Below are 16,085 nucleotides of genomic sequence, written 5' to 3'. Positions count from 1 at the left end.
GCAAAGGATGCAAATTATTTCACTCTACTTGAAATATTAACAAAGTCAACTGCAGGGCACCCAGCACAGTGCCCAACACGTGGAAGATACACAGGGAGTATGTCTCGAATTGATGCTGTGTTGAGTCCCCTTCCTTGTGCTCCCACAGCATTTAACAGGTGGCTTTACTTTAGCCCTTAGTGCTTCCTGTCTTCTTTCCATTTGCGTGTTCGTCTATCTGTCTCCCCTACTGTCTTACGAGCTATTGGAAGGAAAAACCCATGTCGTTTTCATCCTTTATTTTCCTGAGCATATTTCTGTCTCTGGTGTCAGAAAGCCACATTTGCCTCTGTCAAACAAAACAAAACAAAATGACAGGAAAACAGGGTGAGCTCTTAGCAGGATCCCCTTTCTTCCCTCCATCTCATGGGGCTGCCTCCTTTAGGGAGCTGACCTCATTCTCTCTGCTGCAGGTGGGTGTTCTCTATGTGGGTGATAGTATAAGCAGATGGCTCTTCAGTCAGACTCCCTAAGCTCGAATCTGGTTCCACCACTTACTTAGAATAAATTACTTAAGCTCTTTGAGTCTCAGTTTCCTCATCTGTAAAATAGAGACAACAACAATAATAATACCTACCTACCCTATAAGGTGGTTGTAAAGATTAAATGAGATGATAATATACAAGCAGAGCCAGGCATGGTGGCTCATGCCTGTAATCCCAGCACTTTTGGAGGCCGAGGCAGGAAGATCACCTAAGCCCAGGAATTCAAGACCAGCCTGGGCAACATACTAAGACCTTGTTCTACTAAAAATAATAAAGTTAGCCAGTCACAGTGATGCGTGCCTGTTACCAGCTGCTTGGGAGGTTGAGATGGAAGGATGGCTTGAGCCCAGGAGTGCGAGGCTGTAGTGAGCCATGATATCGCCGCTGCACTCCAGCCTGGGTGACAGAGTGAGACCCTATCTCAAAAATTTTTTTAAAAGGCACAAGCAACTCACAGCAATACCCAACACATAGAATGAGCTCAATAAATGCATGCTATTATACTATTCATACTGTTATTTTTGTGGAAGAGGCAGAGAGATAGGCATGACTATAGATATTTCTAGGTGATATCATCCTAACTTAGAGACCCCAAAGGAAAAAGGGGAACATTTATATCCTAGCATCTGTATAAACAGTTTCTGGGAGGGACTGATTAACTGTGTGTTATAGAGTTCACCACATGCCGGGCACTATGGTAAGTGCTTTCTATTGCATCACCTCAATGAATTTTTACCACAGTTCTATGATGTAAGTACTTTTTTCCCCCCGTGAGGTGGAGTTTCGCTCTTTTGCCCTGGCCGGACTTCATTGGTGGGATCTTGGCTGACTGCAACCTCTGCCTCCCAGGTTCAAGCAATTCTCCTGTCCCAGCCTCCCAAGTAGTTGGGACTACAGGTGCATGTCACTATGCCTGGCTAATTTTTGTATTTTTAGCAGAGACGGGGCTTCACTATATTGGCCAGGCTGGTCTGGAACTCCTGACCTCAGGTGATCCACCCACCTCGGCCTCCCAAAATGGTGGGATTACAGGTGTGAGCCACTGCACCCATACTTAAGTACCATTTAGATCCTCATTTTACAGGAAAACCAAGGCTTAGACAAGTTTATTACTGATAAAACCAAGGCTTGGAGAAAGTTTATTACTGATAATTCAGGGGTTGGAAAACTCTCTTCTGTAAAGAACCGGGTATTAAATATTTTAGGATCCATAGGCTAGATGGTTTCTGTCACAGCTACTCAACCCTGTCACTGTAGAACTGAAAGCAGTCATAGACAATATGCAAACAAATGAACATTGTTGTGTTCCCACCAAACTTATTTTATGGGCACTGAATTTTGAATTTCATATAATTTTCATGTGTCATAAAATATTATTTTTCTTTTTTTTTTTCATTCACTTAAGAATATAAAAACTATTCTTAGCTTAAGAACTCTACAAATAGAGGTGGCAGCTGGATTTTCTCTTTGGGCTGTTTGCTGATTCCTGGTTTAGTCACTTTCTGAAGGCCACGTAGCTAATAGTGGAGGATCAGCCAGGAGCAGTGGCAAGTGCCTGTAGTCCCAGCTGCTTGGGAGGCTGAGGCAGGAGGATCATTTCAGGCCAGGAGTTCGAGGCTGTAGTGCACAAGCATCATAACTGTGAATAGCTGCTGTATTCTAGCCTGGACAACATAGCAAGACCCCCTTTCTAAAAATAAGTAAATAAAAATGGTGGCTCGCAGCTTCAGGTCCAGGTGCCAAGACTCTTGAGGTCTGCACACTTAACCACGACTATGCCAGCAATGCAAACAATTTTTGATGGAAGGAAAATGTCCCCTCCCTCCATGAAAAAGCCAGTTTTGTATCTATTTGTAAATTCATTTTACTATTCCCAATCCATATATGTGTCTGTTCTTTGAATTTTCCTTTGAACTGGTTGTAATATCAATCTGATTCCCTCAGTAAATAATGAGTGAAATAATATCTCTAACATGTAATCACCTTATATCTGAAGGAGAATCAGGATTTTACTTATTCTTAAAATTATCTTCTAGGAAAAGGTACACTTGTAATCCTAGCACTTTGGGAGGCCGAGGTGGGTGGCTCACTTGAGCTCAGGAGTTCAAGACCAGCCTGGGCAAACGGCAAAACCCCATGTCTACTAAAAATACAAAAAATTAGCCGGGCGTAGTGGTGCATGCCTGTAATCCCAGCTACTCAGGAACCTGAGGCAGGAAAATCTCTTGAACCCAGAGGCAGAGGCTGCAGTGAGATCTTACCACTGCACTCCAGGCAGGCCGACAGAGTGATGTCTCAAAAAAATTTAAATTATAAAAATAAAGTTATCCTGTAGCAGTTTTGGAGGTCTTCACTGAGATGCTCAGTGGATTCACCTGACAGAGCCAGGTAAACTCCATCAACAGAAATGGGCAGCTTCATGGATAGCTTAAGTCCAGGCACATCCATTCTTGCTTTTTAGAGGTGAAATCAAAATGACAATAGAACTTTGCTTGCTCCTTGCTTTTGTTGTTGTTGCTGTTGTTGTTGTTGCTGTTGTTGTTGTTGTTGTTGAGACAGGGTCTCGCACTGTTGCCCTGGCTGGAATGCGGAGTGATCTCAGCTCACTGAAACCTCTGCCTCCCAGGCTCACCTCAGCCTCCTGAGTAGCTGGGATGACAGGCATGTGCCACCATATTGACATATTGAATATATATATATATATATATATATATATATATATTTAAATATTTTTTTTTTTTTTTTTTTGGTAGAGACAGGGTGTCACCATGTTGCCCAAGCTGATCTTTAATTCCTGGGCACAAGTGATTCACCTGCCTCAAACCTCCCAAAGTTACTCCTTGTTTTTCTAATTTTAATTTTCCCTCTGCCAATTTTGTGTTTTGTTTTGTTTTGAGACAGGGTCTTTCTATTTTGCCCAGGCTAGTCTCGAACTCCTCGGCTCAAGTGATCCTCTCCCCTCAGCTTCCTGAGTTGCTGGGATTACAGGTGTGCAACGACCATGCCTGGCTTGTTTTTGTTTTTGATTTGTTTATGGCTGTTAAGTTGTTCCTCACTGGTGACAGCAATGACTGGGAATTTGGTTTATGGTTTGACCATTTGGTGATTTCTGTAAATGAATTATTGAATTATAGAGATCTATTCTCTAAATGATTTGTTAGACTTTTTACATTTGTTTTTATGTCTACTTGACTATTTTCAGCTAAATCAGGTCAGAAATAGAGAGAGATTTGTAGATGCTAAGTTGCTGGCTTTGAAGATAGGGGAAGGGGCCACAAGCCAAGAATGTAGGTAGAAAAGGCAAAGAAATTCATTTTCTCCTAGAGCTTCCAGAGGGAATGCAGCTGCTTGCTTTTGCCCCTTAAGACCCATCTGAGACTTCTGACCTTCAGAACTATAAAATGATAAATTTGTGTTATTTTAAGCCAGTAAGTTTGTAAACATTTGTGACGTTAGTATTGCTTTGTCAGCAATAAGACACTAATAAAGAGTCATTAATAATATGTCCTTTCACCAGAATATACTTGGAAAAATCTGTTATTCAACCAACACCTAGAATGTAATTTTTGAGAATGATGTTCATTTAATCAGGTATTACAACAAGCACTTTTAAGGCACTAAGATGGCCTGTATGGAGCCAATAATCACACAGCCCTTCCAGGAAAACCGTCCCAGTATTTGGCTTGAAAGGTCTCAGTCTTACAGGTAAGAAGGAATTTGTCCAAATTTGTAGGTACTGCGGGTGAAATCTGGTGGAGAGCTTCTTGGCCTTGGCTTCCTAGCCTCAGGAAATAATATAGGCTTTTGAAAGTCCAATCACATTCTTCATGAAAACTTTCAGCAAAACAAACTTAGGTGTGTTTGTCACGGCTTGTATGGTAAATTTACACTCTTGTTATGCCCATATAAATAATCAGGTCAAATTTAAAAAGTAATGATCAAGAATAACCTATTTTTGAGGTTATTTTTACTAAGAAGAGGAGACTATAAGGAAATTTTTAAAACTTTAAAAAAGCAAAAGAGACTACTGGATATTCTTTCACAAAAATGCTAGAGACTTCAGAAATTCATTCTATAAGGTTATGCACTTTTTTTGACTAGGCTATATTATAATTCTGTAACTTACAGAAAACTAATAGCATTGCAAAACATTTTTGTCTACAGACCTGCAAATAAATTGTATCTGGTGGTAGAGGGACAAAAGCCAGTTTTGTACCTATCTGAAAATTCATTTTAATATTCCCAATCTAGAAATATATCTGCTTTCTGAGTTCTCTCAGTTATTATATATTTGCCTGATTCCCTCAGTAAATGATGAGCTAAGCAGAATTTTTAAAATATAATCATTTTCTATCTGAATGACAGTCATAATTTTATCATTTTTGAAAATTATCCTTTGCCAAGACTCAAGTAAATAATATTATTAATATTTTTATACATGCGAATTTAGGAAAATTCATTATTTTGTGCCATCCATTTTATGGTCAGACAGCTCTAATTACTAAAAACCTACTTCTATTAACTCCAAATCAGCATCTCTATAACTTCACTTATTTGACCTATTTTTGTCCCAAAATCTAAATAAAATAATCCAAAGGATCTGTCTTTTTCAAATATTTAAAGTCTCTTGGGCTCACAGCCCCATTTCTCCATGTCAGGCCTTCTCACCTCACAGTCCTTGCTTTCTTGACCAGATCATTTAATGATCTGCTCCTTTCTGGTTCCTGCCTCTCTGGTTATTAAGAAAGTTATTTTTCTCCCAGAACTGAGTGCAAAGTTAGGGAGAAAAATGTCCATACCACCCCCTCTCCACCTCTCTCTCTCTCCACCACCCTCTCTCACGTGTGCATGCACACTCTTGCACATTCACACACACTTATAAGTACCATTCTATATTTACTTTCTAAAAAAGATCTGTTTAAGGACACAAGTGTTTTGTTCTTAAAGGGTTTTTATTTTAGCCTCTATAGAGACAATGATAAAAAGGCAAAATTAGCCAGGCACAGTGGCTCACACCTGTAATCCCAGAACTTTGGGAGGTCAAGGCAGGTGGATCACTTGAGGCCAGAAGTTTGAGACCAGCCTAACCAACATGGTGAAACCCTGTTTCTATTAAAAATACAAAAATATTAGGCGGGCATGGTGGCAGGCACCTGTAATCCTAGCTACTCGAGAGGCTGAGGCAGGAGAATCACTTGAAACCGGGAGGTGGAGGTTGCAGTGAACCAAGATTGCACCACAGCACTCCAGCCTGGGTGATAGAGCGAGACTCTGCCTCAAAAAAAAAAAAAAAAAAAAAAAAAAAAAAAGCAAAATGTGGGCCCTAATAGCAGTTCGAGTCTTACGCATGCTCATTCTTACCATTTCATCATTCCTAGCCTCTCATCAAACACACACGTAAGTGTCCTAGTTCTTGCCCTGCCAAACTATTAGTTCCACCCAGTGTTTGATGAGAGGCTAGGCTGAGCCACTCAGGTTGTCACCCAAGGGCATCTGGGGGAGCACTGACATAGGTCCAGTGGAATCTTTGTCTTCCCCTAGATCAGCCTCCAGGTATGAGGCACCCCAGGAGAAGAGGTTACTATTTCTCAGTCTCCCACCCCTAAACGCGTTCTGTGGGTTTTAAGCTATCCTGAACAGTAGCCTCCTGAGGCATACATAGAATTTTCTCTGATTCCTTTTTGGCCTACAGCGATAGTTCTTAAAGTGTTCCAGGAACCAGCAGCATCCACATCACTTGGACATTTCTTAGAAAACAAATTCTCAAGTCTTCCCTCAACCTACTGAGTCAGAAACTCTGGGAGTGGAACTCAGCAATCTGTGCTTTAACAATCCCTTTGGTTAATTTTAATGCACATTCAAGTTTGAGAGCCAGTGGGTTACAGACCTCATTAGAGTACAGTGGGGGCTGATTCTACTCCTTCACACGGCCCTCAGCTAGTGTCTTGGCCACTTGGTCTCAATGATGATCATGTGGCCTCTGGTCAGTCCCTCACTTGCTTCTCCCCCAGCAGACTTTTCCATTTTTTCTATTTATAAGCAGCTTCCTGACTGGACCCCTCAGGTTTCTCTTTCTGGTCTGAGGATGATCTCAACGTTTAAAGAGACAGCAAAGAAGAAGCACATACCCTGAGCAGCAGGGAGTCCTTCGTGAACCTGGTCTACAGCCTCACATACCTGAAAGCCATCCTCTTCCAAGTGTGCCCTCCCTGTCCCTCAACCCCACAAAACAGGGCAGAACTGTCCTTTTAGACTCCAGAACTGTCCTTTTAGACTCACCCACAAAACAAGAACACCTTCTTTACACATTTCTGTGTTTTCTGGTTTTGTTTTTGTTTTTATTTGTTTATTTTTGAGATAGAGTTTCACTCTGTTGCCTAGGCTGCAGTGCAGTGACGCAGTCTTGGCTCACTACAACCTCTGCCTGCCGGGCTCAAGCAATCCTCCCACTTTGGCCTCCCTAGTAGCTGGAACTATAGGCAAGCACCACCATGCCCGGCTAATTTTTTGTATTTTTTGTAGAGATGGGGTTTCGCTATGTTGCCTGGGCTGTTCTTGAACTCTTGAGCTCAAGCAATCTGCCCACCGTGGCCTCTCAAAGTGCTGGGATTACAGGCATAAGCCACCGTGCCTGGCCCTGTTTTCTGGTTTTCATACAATGCACATAGATTATAGTGAGGGGGGAAGAGCAGTTTTTATTTAAACACACACACACACGCACGCATATTTACAAGACAATGATCCTAGTTTTGTAAGTGTGTGTGTGTGTGTATAAAAAAGACATTGGCATGGTGGTCATTGCCAGTGATAGGATTATAGGTGAATTTAATGGTGTCTTTGCCTTTTCAGCATTTTCTAATTTTTTACAAAGATAAATTAATAAACAAAATATATATTATGCATAAGGTATCCACATTCTTTATTATTTCATGGTACCTCAATGATCCATCAAATTATAAGGAAATCACGAGTTAGAAGCATTAAAATCAGATTGACTTGTCTGGGGCCTGGAAATACATTAAATAATCCTAAAAATACATATCACAGCTGCAAAAATAAAGGCATAAAGAGGCTGAGGCTCTGGACCCAAAGTGTGGCTGTGCAGCTGTAGTCTCCAGTGCATGGAAGAGCACCTGGTGCACAGACGGTGCTCAGTCATGAAGGGAGCTCTCCCACCCATCTCTATGCCTCAGATGCCTCTAGTACTCTGTGTGTGAATTCGGCTGTCTGTTTAGTTCAGTTTGGTGGGCCTCTAGACAGAGAAGCCTCTCTCCCTCTTTCTTCAATCATGCAGGACTTTGCAGACTAGAGGAAGCTCAGAAAGGCCTTATTTTTGAAAGGAGTGACAGAAACAATACACTTTATGCTCAGACAGACCTGGCTCCAAATCTTGGCTTCCCGTTTTCAGTTGAGGTCTGCTGTTTATGGAACATCTACATATATCTGCATTCAAAAGTACTATGTACAGAAAAGAGCCAGACTTTCACTGCCCTTATCAAGCTGTCCACCTGGAAGCCTCTGTTTCTTTGTCAAAGGAGGTTGTACTCATCCAACAGGGTCGCCTGGGGTACTAAATGAGACCATGAGCACAAATTGCCTAGATATGTGGGCTATGATTATTATTAATTGCTGCTGAACTGGATTTAAAGACAAATGACTATTGTATAATGTTTTCTGAAATCTACTTTAAATCAACAAATATTGTACGAGCCCCTGTGAGGTACAAGACATTGCACTAGACAGGAAGTTTTAGGGTTACGAAGATGTATAAATCTGTTCTCAGGCTCTTAAAAATCACTACCCATATCTTTACAAAGGTAATCATGTTTTCCTTGGCAATGCCAGTTTGAACATAAAAATAGTCAAAGTTATAATCCTAGAGTTATACTTCCTACATTCTGGCTCACCCATCCAATTATAGGAAACTCAGCTCTTTTCAAATTCCACCTAAGTTCAATGCATCACCTTTGCCGGCGAAGGCATCTTCTCAGTCACAGCATGAAGCTCCACTCTTCTGTTGGCAGAAACAGACCTCATGATAGCAAGTGGCATCTGCGTGTCCTTCTTCTCGATCTAGTTGCTGCAAGACCTCCTGCCGCACCATCTGTTCCTCGGCTAGAGTTTGAGCCACACAAGGCGGCAGTTCCCAAATGAATGCCTCCTTGGGGTGAAGAAAACAAGAATGAGTGAGGTACAGTGGCCATTCTCTTCCAACAACTTCTAGAGATGCTGATAGAACTGTTTTGGTTTTTACCATCCTATCTCCCCAGGTCCCTCTCCATAGTCCCTGATGAAGAAAACCTGGCAAGCAGTACAGTCCCTGTTTTCCTCCAGCTTGACTACATCAGCCTTCCTCCCTCAACCTGACTTCTTTTTCCCAGAGTCCCCCTTGGTCTTTCCTACTGATCCTCTCCTGAAGGAAATTCCCCCACCAGACTTTCAGATATGCCTCAATGTGACAGTTTCCTGAGCCCTTAGCCCCTCTACTGCACAGGAAACTAAAATATAGGCAGACCATAATCCATGCTCTGTTTTAAATTATATCTCTGATATTATAGATTGACTGCTTATTTAATTGGAACCCTATGGGATTCACCCACTTTCCTTGTTTCTCTCTTTTTTTAAACAACTAAACAGTTTTAGAGAAATCAAAATTAAATTGTGGTGATTAATTATCCCTAAAAGTAACATTGAAACAATCTGATGTGATTTTGAAATTAGTAATTCAATTTTCCAGAATTGGTTTGAAGGTTAACAAACCCTAAACCTTTAACTCAACTCTAAGTCATGCATCACTTAACGATGGGCATACATACTGAGAAATGTGTCGTTATGCAGTTTCATCCTTGTGCAAAAATCATAGAGTGGACTTAATGCAAGCCTAGATGGTATAGCCGACTACACACTTAGGCTATGTTAGTAGAAAAACCAAGCTCTGTAAAATATTTTAAAGAGGTTTATTCTGAGCCAATATGCATGACCATGGTCTGGGGAAAAGCGCAAACCCAAGAAGCCTTCACCAAATGGTCCCAAGACAGCTAGGTCACAACTCAGTTTCACACATTTTAGGGAAGCAGAAATTACAGGTAGTCATAAAATCAAAATACATGGGGGTCATGCATTGATTTGGCCCCCCAAAAGTGAGATACCTTGAAGTGGGAGGCGGGGGCTTACAGGTCATAGATGGATTCAGAGATGCTTTAGTTTAAAGTTGGTTAAAGGAGTAAAGCTTTGTCTAAAAACAGAGTCAGAAGAAAGGAATGTTTTAAGTTGAGAGAAGGACATCTGTTAACTCATACAGAGTGAGCTATAAGGGGTGTATGACTTAAACCTTGTCAGGTATGGCCTTAGGTCCTGTTTATCATGTGGTGTCTTATTGTCACAAAGAGACTGTTTTGTTCATCTTATGATCTCTATTTTAACATTAATGCTGGTCAATTGTGCCTAAACTGCAAAAGAGAGGGGATATAACAAGACGTGCCTAACCTCCCTTCCCATCATGGCTGGCAATTCAATTTTAAGGTTCCCTGGGGTCCCCTTGGCCAAGAGAGTGTCCATTCAGTTAGTAAGGGCTTAGCATTTTATTTTTAGTCTATAGCTGTATGCTTGAGCCTATTTCTCCTAGGCTACAAATGTGCATAGCATGTTACTGTACTGAATACTGTAGACAGCTGTAACACAATGATTACATATTTGTGTATCTAAACATAAGGCAATTTGTTGTGCTATGACATTATTATGGCTACAGTGTCACTAGGCAAGAGAAATTCTTTAGCTCCGTTATAATCTTATGCAGTCCATCATTGACTGGACTGTTGCAACGCAGCACATAACTGTAATGTGATTTTAAGAATTTTCACTTCTTGGTCACCCCTTCAGAACACCTTATAGTGTATCAATTGGTAAAGAAAAAAGTATTCTGACACTTGTTAAAATGGTAATATAGAAGAGAAAAAGTAATATCTTTTCCTTACCCATTGCAAGATTTATGGCTGATATCCCTATAATGAAAGATGGATTAACAAGAGAAAAGCATAACAAATTTATTTCATCAAAGTTTTTAGGTGACACAAGAGCCTTCAGAAATGAAGACTCAATGACCCAAGGAAAACTGTATTTTTATGGACGGTTATGCAGAAGTGTGATTAGAGGACAAAGGGTATGACCTGTGTATTATTCTATTTTGCCTTACTACAAAGGAATACCTGAGACTGGGTAATTTATAAAGAAAAGAGGTTTATTTGGCCCTCTTCTGCAGACTATATAAGAAGGATGGTGCCAGCATCTGCATCATCTGGTGAGATCCTCAAGAAGCTTACAATCCTGGTGGAAGGCAAAGGCAGAGCAGGTATGTCACATGGTGAGAGAAGGAGCCAAAGAGAGGGGAGGAGGTGCCAGGCTCTTAAATAACCAACTCTTGCGTGAACTGATTGAGAACTCACTCATTACCATAACGACAGCAGCACGCCATTTATGAGGGATCTGCCCCCATGACCCAAACACCTCCCGCTAGGCCCCACCTCCAACACTGAGGATCACATTTCAACATGAGATTTGAAAGGGACAAATATCAAAACCTCATCAATCTGTTAAAGGAAATTGATGGGAGGCCATTGTTTTGGACTGAGTTCCTGCCCTAGACCCCAACAGACCAGACCACACCAGAATGAGTCACTTGTGTAAGTGCCATGAGACCAAACTGAACTTTAAACTGGGCTAGTTTTCCAAAAAACAGGAGATTCACAGCAACCAGTTACACAGGGCCCAGTTTACTTCAGCCAGCATGATAAGAAAGTCCCCTCTGTTTTAAGCCTATCAGAAATGTAACTTTATGATGACCAATCCAGTTTTTGTTCCTTGTTTCTCCTTTCTTCAGCCTTTTTTGCCTATAAAGCCCATCCCCTCTGCTCAGCTCATCTTCAGATGGAATACTGCTCAACTTATGAGTCGATAATCAAAGTCAATGAGATCTTTAAACTACAGATGTTGAAATTTTGTTTGTTTGTATGACAGATCTAATGGTAATAAACTTGGGGTAACTTAGCAAGGCCTGTTCTGAATCTTCTGCCTGGTTATAAGGCAGATCTGCCTCTGAAATGAAGGTCTTATGACCCATTTTCAGGGGAGGTAGATCAGAGAACTCTTTCTATGGCCTCAGGGGAGAAAGGTAGAGAAGATCAGAGAATGATCTTTATGCTTCTGCTGTCTTCTCGGTTTCCAACGTGCCATCTTTTGGGGTACTGTGTTGTGAGTCCCAACAGTAAGGAAGACTTTATTAAAAACTGCAATAGGGGAGAGAGATCAGGCTCAACAAACATAGCTGGGGATTTATAGCCAAGGGGCAGAGTGAGGGATGAGTGGATAGAAAAGTAAAAATAGGAGACATTCGGGGTAGTAGGGTTCTTGCTGAAGGCAGGCCAGGGTGGTCAGATATCAAGGGTGGAGAGATTCTTGCTAAACTGACTTAGTGTGATTCTTACTACAACTAGGCTAGGCAGGTCAAAGTCAGGATGGATGCCAAGTTCAACTTGAAGCTTCACTGGAAAAGGAGCTCAGGGGAGCCTGACTAAAGTTTGATCAAAAAGAGAGTCTTTGTCACATCGTCATCTGTTCTAAAATCTGACTCTTGAAAGTGAACAATTCAACATAGACACAATCTGACCAGTGCAGGATGGAGAAGGGATGTGTCCTTTCTGGAGGTGTCGGCTAAATTTCTCTAGCATGTAGCTAGGGTTGACATCGGGCTGCGGTGAGCCATGAAGCCCCATTACTGGTTGGTTCATGTGATATTGTGAAAGTGAACTATATATTTGATTTTCATCCCCACTTCCTGGCATAGGACTGCTAAAATTTTGGAATCTTCAAAGCGGTAAGTATCTTTCTACGCTAATGAGGTGACTGATGGCTGGCAGCCCCTAGGGAGCTCCAGGATAGGGGCTGGTCACCAGAAAAACCAAGGCAGGATTGGAGAGTTCAGACTTTCAGTCCCACCATTCAGCTTCCGGGGTGTAGTCAATCATGTCTATATAATGAAACTTCCATAAAAGTCCGAAAGGACTGGGTTCAGAGAGCTTCCAGATAGCTGAACTTGTGGAGGTTCCCGGAGAATCTTCCCACGTGCCTTGCCCCATGCATCTCTTCATCTGTGTCCTTTATAATAAACAAACGAATGTTAAGTAAAGTGTTTCCCTGAGTTCCGGGAACCACTTTGGCAAATTAATCAAATCCAGGGAGGGCATCATAAGAGCCCCAACTTGAAGCCGGTCAGTCAGAAGGACAGGTCAGACAGTCTAGAGCTTGTGATTGGCATCAGAAGTGGAGGACAATCTTGTGGGACTCAGCCCTCAACTGTGAGTTCTGATGGTATCTCCAGGTAGACAGTGTTAGAGTTGAATTATAAGACACACCGCTGGCATTCACTGCAGAACTGATTTGTTGTTGGTGGGGAGAAATCCTTACACACTTGGTGACCAGACGTCACAGAAGTCTTCTGTGTTGATTGTTGGTGAGGGAGAAAAGAGAAAAAAACACTTGATTTTTATTCCTATATTCTCAGAGCTTGTAATTAAGATTGCAGACAGCTAAAACATCAGGTCCTTTCTCCTAAGAATGCTCTCTTTCCAATTTATCAATCATATAACCCAAGTTACTTTCCCCAGGTAGACCTGAGCAACCACCAATTGCCTACTAAATAAAATCCATTCATCTTAACAGAGCACATTAACCTATCACAACAAGTTCTACTAGTTTGAGTGAATTTGCCCAAATTTGAGAACTTCAAAGTCTTATCCAAACCATCCTCCCTAAAGTAGTGTCTTGGGGAGGAGTGAGACCTGAAATTGCTTAATGAGGGGTGGGGCTCCTACCCGAGACCCCAGCAACATCAGGGCATAGATGCCAACAGCCGTGTTCTGGAGGGCTACTGAGGTCAACACCAGCAAAGTGAGTCTAGAGATGACCAGGGGGACTGAGCACAAAGGAGAAGATTGAATGCCAGATCCCAACTAAAGAGGTTTCACGAAATGGGTGAGGTGGAAGGGAGAGAAGCCAAGAGTATCTGTCAAAGCAGGCAGTGGGTAGGTCAGGGGCTCGGGACAAATTCTGGAGATGGGATTTGGCTCCTACAATGGATTCCCTTCATTATTTAAGTATGAATCTGTGTGCCCAGGACAGGCTTGATCACAGGCGCTACCAAAGTTCGGACAGAATGAGAAATTTTGAGTTTTTGAGACTGTAAGGCTGGTAATCTGACTTAGAACAGGAAGAGTAAGTAGGTTTTGTCTCCTGTGTCACCTCTGATAGATCACTGGTTGCTTGGATCATGAAGTTGAGAAGGATTCTGAAGATGCACGTAAACTCCATGGGAAAGTATGTCCAAATGGACCAGTGACATCTGCCAATAGTGTGAGGCAAAAGTGAGAGGTGGCCTGGGAGCCATGTATCACTACCCAGGTCATGAAGCTGCCACAGAAAAGTCCCACCCCAAGGATCAGCTGGCATTTCTATACCTGCTGCCACCTGCCCCTCAATTTCTAGTACCTTGCATATTCATCTCCAATATAAGTTTTATTTCATATTCCTCAAGTATTCTCATGCTCTTATGCATATTTATTTCTTAGATAACTTGGTCCAAAATTATCCAGCTTGTTTTTTGTGTGTGGCACTCTTAGAGTCTCAGTAAATTTTTCAGTGCCCTGTCCCTAGACCAAAAGAAATTCCTACCAGAGCTATTTGTTAATTAGGTCTAAACCACTTGATAAATATTTGTGACCTAATAACTTAGTCTGAAAAACTGTATATATAAATGCAAAGAAAACAATTTTATTTCATTCTTAAATGATTAAAGTTACCTATTAGTGGGATGCATTTTCCTGTGGAACACAGGAAAATTTTTGAGGCTGAGGCACAAAATATAATTTAAAGAGTTTACCTGAGCGAAAGTGAGGACAGCTGCCCCAGAGATTCAGACCCTGGGAACCTGGAATACAAGCTTCCTTTGACCTTTGTTAATAAGCAGAGTTTTAAAGGAAAAAAAAAAAAAAAAAAAAAAAAAGGAGGAGGGAACAGGCAGTGAACTGATACAAAGTTATTTATCAGGAATTCTCATTAGTTTACAGAAATAACATTGATTAGTGATAGGCTATACATTGTTAAGCTATAAGGTATGGGTTGTATTGTCTGTGCAACATTGTTAGGTTAATTTATAGATACTTGTAGCCATAGCAAGCAATTTCAAGAGATGAGTATGTAGCTCAAAGGAGGGGGTAGAATGTGATTGCTGTCTGATTTTAATGTCTCTCTGGGCTTGGTAATTTAAAAGGATTTGGACTCCTCAGATAAAAGTTCTTTTCTCCTCTTCTCTCTCTTTTCTTTTTCTTCTTCTTTCTTCTTCCCTCTCTCTTTCTCTCTCTCTCATTTCTTTGTTTTGTTTTCAAACAGGGTCTTGCTGTTATCCAGGCTGAAGTGCAGTGGCATGATTATAGCCCACTGCAACCTCCAACTCCTGGGCTCAAGTGATCCTCCCACCTCAGCCTCCAGAGTAGCTGGGACTACCAGAATGCACCACTACACTCAGCTAATTTTTATTTTTACTTTCGTAGAGAAAATGTCTTCCTCTGTGTTTCCCAGGCTGGTCCCAGATTCCTGGGTTCAAGCAATCTTCCTGCCACAACCTCCCAAAATGCCAGGATTACTGGAGTAAGCCTCCACGCCCAGCCTCTTTTCTCACTTCTCAAGCCTTGGAATTAGACTGGACACCACCACCCTCATTTCCTGTTTCATGTTTCTGCATGTAGTGCCACAGAAAAGGCACAGTAGACCCAGCTTCACAATATGACATAATAAAAAGAAATGTTGAAATGTTGCACAATCTAATGGTGATACTGTCAACTACCTTCAGCTAATAGTTTGTGTGGTACCTGAATGGATGTCAAGTATCACTGTGCTTCTAATTCTAAAATATCCAGTGGCACCCCAGGGCATCTTGGTACACAGCCTGGAAACCATGGGCTTGGAAGGCACTCCATCCATTTTATATTAGTACCTGTTTTCTCTAAAAATAAAAAACCACTTTAACAATATTTTCCTCTTAGGCCGGGCGTGGTGGCTCAAGCCTGTAATCCCAGCACTTTGGGAGGCCGAGACGGGCGGATCACGAGGTCAGGAGATGGAGACCATCCTGGCTAACACGGTGAAACCCCGTCTCTACTAAAAAATACAAAAAATTAGCCGGGCGAGGTGGCGGGCGCCTGTGGTCCCAGCTACTCAGGAGGCTGAGGCAGGAGAATGGCGTGAACCCGCGAGGCGGAGGTTGCAGTGAGCTGAGATCTGGCCACTGCACTCCAGCCTGGGCGACAGAGCAAGACTCCGTCTCAAAAAAAAAAAAAAAAAAAAAAAAGAATATTTTCCTCTTTTTTCATTTGAAGATTCATTTACTGGACAGAGTCTCTCTATTAATGAAGCATCCTCCATGAGAAAAATACAAAAAGGCCATTAAAAGTTCAATGAAAGTTATGAAAAAAAGAAAAAAATGAACTCAGGAAGTCTTCAAAAATCAGACAA

Source organism: Piliocolobus tephrosceles, chromosome 10 (genome assembly GCF_002776525.5).
Source record: "Piliocolobus tephrosceles isolate RC106 chromosome 10, ASM277652v3, whole genome shotgun sequence".
Taxonomy (NCBI): Eukaryota; Metazoa; Chordata; class Mammalia; order Primates; family Cercopithecidae; genus Piliocolobus; species Piliocolobus tephrosceles.
This window is presented reverse-complemented; position numbering follows the sequence as displayed.